This window comes from Nicotiana sylvestris, chromosome 12 (genome assembly GCF_000393655.2).
Source record: "Nicotiana sylvestris chromosome 12, ASM39365v2, whole genome shotgun sequence".
In the NCBI taxonomy this organism is placed as follows: domain Eukaryota; kingdom Viridiplantae; phylum Streptophyta; class Magnoliopsida; order Solanales; family Solanaceae; genus Nicotiana; species Nicotiana sylvestris.
The window spans coordinates 48,368,329-48,372,197 of NC_091068.1; positions in this window are offsets into that span (position 1 = coordinate 48,368,329).

The following is a 3,869-nucleotide window of genomic DNA, read 5'->3' on the forward strand; positions in this document are numbered from 1 at the left end:
ACTCACTGATTATTTTACTAAATGGGTGGAGGCAGGAGCATTTAAACAGGTGCGAGAAAAGGAAGTCAAAGATTTTATTTGGCAGAATATCATATGCCTATTCGGTGTACCAAAGGAGATCGTGTGTGATAATGGCCCTCAATTTATTGGAGCTCAAATCATGGAATTCTTTCAAAGTTGGGAAATTAAAAGGATTACGTCAACACCTTATCATCCGGTGGGTAATGGGCAAGCAGAATCAACGAACAAGGTTATTATCAATAATTTAAAGAAACGATTAGAGTAATCAAAAGGTAACTGGCTTGAAGTGTTACCTGGAGTTTTATGGGCATATCGCACAACTGCAAAAACAAGTACAAGAGAAATACTGTTTTCATTAGTTTATGGAGCTGAGGCTTTAATTCTAGTTGAGATAGGGGAACCAAGTACACGGTTCACACAGGCGACACAAGAATCTAATGACGAGGAGATGCGGGTCAATCTAGATTTACTCGAGGGGAGGAGAGAAGCTGCATTAATAAGAATGGCAGCACTAAAGCAAGTCATAGAACGATATTATAACCGAAAAGCACGCCTCAGATTCTTCAAAGTGGGAGACTTCGTGCTTAAAAAGGTTTTTCAATCTACAAAGGCGCGGGTAAATTAAGTCCAACATGGGAAGGACCCTATAGAGTTCGTGATATTGCAGGAAAGGGAGCATATGAACTGGAGACAATCGATGGCAAGATACTACCTTCACATTGGAATGCTGTTCATTTGAAGAGATACTATTTCTAAGGAATACCCACGGTCAGGTATCACCATTTTAAATTTAATTTTTGAATTGTTAAAATTTTACTAACGATTTTAGATGATAAGCAAAAAGCTTACCCGTACTAAATGATGAGTCACGACCTGTAAGGCACACAGAATAACCTAAAATTCCTGGCCTAGGGTTACAATTATTCTGATAGAAATTCAAACGGGTTAAGAAGTCTTCATCTATAATCGCACCTCCGAGTCCCGTATGTTTTTCCTTTTCAGGAAAAGGACTAAATGAGAGAAACTATCAAGTGCTCGAGGCTTCATACTTCAACACTCAAACACTTGGGGGACTACATAATATACATAGAGATGTGTATAAAGAAGGCAAAGAAGATTGAGGAAAAATCAAGCCTAAAAGAGTCAAGTGCAGAGTAAAAGTCACAAAGTCACGAGATGGAGCCACGAGCTAAGGCCAAAGAAAAACCTCACTATAGTTAGGGTAAAGGCTATGTACTAAAACGGGTTATAAGGAAAAACCCCGTGTCTATTATTCTTCTTTTGTAAAAATCTATTACAAGAAAAATAGTTACGAGAAAGTTATAGATGTAATTCAAATACATGTAAAGTATTATTCTAAACTTGTCAAAGTTATTTCAAAGAAACATGTGTGTTCCTATTTCTTTTATCGTATGATAGCACCATTATAAAGTTGAGACGTCTTCTTCATTAAGTGTCGAAATATAAAAGGGCCCTCTTTTATAAAACTCATGTTTAAATTAGTTAGTCATGAGATTAACAGAAGCATTTTCAAAGAACAAAAATGCAAATTATTCTATAAATCCTTAAAAAGAAAGTCAAGAATAAAGCAGGCAGAAGTTTAAGATAATAACATGAAAAACTTCTTAATACTTAAAAACTGAAGACTAAGTACGAACTTAGTCATAAAACTATGAAATTGTTTATACAAATTGCCCCATAAAAGACTTGGGGACTTGCGTTTCCAAAATCAACCATCAAATGAAGCTAAGGGTTTGATTACAATTTTCCAAAATAAAAATAAAAACAAAATCATTCAAATGATTAAAATTGGTCACTGAGAAGTTTGTGGAACTGAAGTAGGAGCATCTATAGCAGCGGGCTCAATTTGGGAAGGTGTATCAACAGATGCGGTTTCAATTTGGCTTGCAGCAATAGGCTCGATTGGGCTTGAAAGAGTTGGGATACCCGTATCAGCTTCAACATTCACGGGAGCTTCAACAACGAGAGAAGGGAAGTCCTGAGTTTGCTGAGCTTTTTCAATGGTTTCATTGATCTTATCTAACTCGGACTCCAGGTTGAAGTTTTCTTGGTCAGCTTCAATTAGGGTATCACGACGTGAATTCAAAAATGCCCAACTTACCTCAACAATAGATTTTTCTTCAAGGATCTCATAATCCTTTTCCCAATCAGCAATCTCATTCTTTAGCTCTTCATTTTCAGCTAAGGCGGAGTTATAAGAAGCTTGAAGAGACGTATAAGAGCTCTCTAAAGCACTCACCTTATCAGCAGAGACTCAAAGGTCTTCTTGTGCTTGAGTTAAGCTTTGCACGAGCTCCCCAGCATAAACTTCTTTTTGACTCAAAAGAGCTTTCAACTCTTTGTTCTCTTCACTGGCCTTAGATAGTTGTTCTGAGAAGGAGGATTCGAGACGTTCTTTTTCTTTTTCTGCTTGGCTTGAGGAAGCTTTTACAACCGCAAACTCTGAATTTAAAACCCGCACCTGCTCCTCTAAGGTACTCTTGCTCTCTTGTAAATCTTCCATATCAATTTGTGCACTCTCAAATTGTTCCTTCCAATTGATCGCCTCCAACTGAGAATCACATGCTATCTTCTCTGAATCACGTGCTACCTTCTCCAAGAGGGGGATTTTGTTCATCATTTCTGTGCCGATAAGATTGGCCTAAAAAAGAAAGGGAAATAAGAATCCCAAAGATAAAAAAAATTTACAAAGTAAAGAAGGGAGAGAAGGAAAATACCTTCAAAGTGGCATGCACGATATCATTCATTAGAGTCAGGGAACTATGGCTCTCCAGCTTTGCTTTTTCAATTGGGTCAATTAAAGGCTCCAGCCATACATCTGCCTGACCTAACTTCATCAAAAGGCTGCTATCAACAGGAACTTCAATAGTTACCCTCCTCATAGCAGCACTTCTACTTGAAGAGCCCACTTCCGTATGACGAACGATACGAGGGGAAACTTCAACTTCGTCATCAGAGACGATGCGTCTCCTAGCTCGTGGCCTCGTTACCAGGGAGCCCCCATCTTCCTCTTCTTCAGAGTCTTTCTCTTCAACAGCTTTCCTTTTCGCAAAAGAAGAACCCAAGACTATTTATCGGGCTCTTTCTAAGTAGATATGGGTCCCCAAAGGAGTACGGGTTCCCGAAGAGACACGAGAGGCCGCAACTTCTTCAGTAGTAACTCCTCGAATAGCAAATCCTGATAAAAAGAAGGATGTGAGTTACAGCAATAAAGAAATATATATATATATATATATATATATATATATATATATATATATATATATATATGCGTGAAAGATGAAATAAAAACTCTTACCATGAGTCTTTACTTTCCAACCGTAACGGTTAGAAAGTGTTCTCCAAGACCTACTATCTATTGGTGCGGTCTTCAGCAATTTATCTACCCAACCACGGAAATTGGGAATATCCTCCACAACTCCCATGGTTGCTAAAAAAGGGGGCAAAATTAGAGAAGTTGATAAACTTGAAGAAAAAAGGCACAAGAAGGATAAAAGACTTACGTTCAAAATTCCACTTCTTAGGGAAAGGAACGTTATCCTCACCCACTAAGCCAACAGTGGGGGCAGCAACAAATCGGGAATACCAGCCACGGTCCTTGTCATTTTCAGGGCTCACCAAAACCCTCTTACTCCTGGCCACTAGGGTAAAAACGCCATTACAGAAAAGCCTAGGGGAGTAAAGATGAATAAGGTGAGAAAAAGTAAAGGAAACATCGGCCATATTGGTTAAATGCCTCAAACAGTCAATAGCCCTCCATATGATTGGGCCAATTTGACCAAACAGACATTAAAAAACGGCAAAATTCAAGAATGACTGGTCAATAG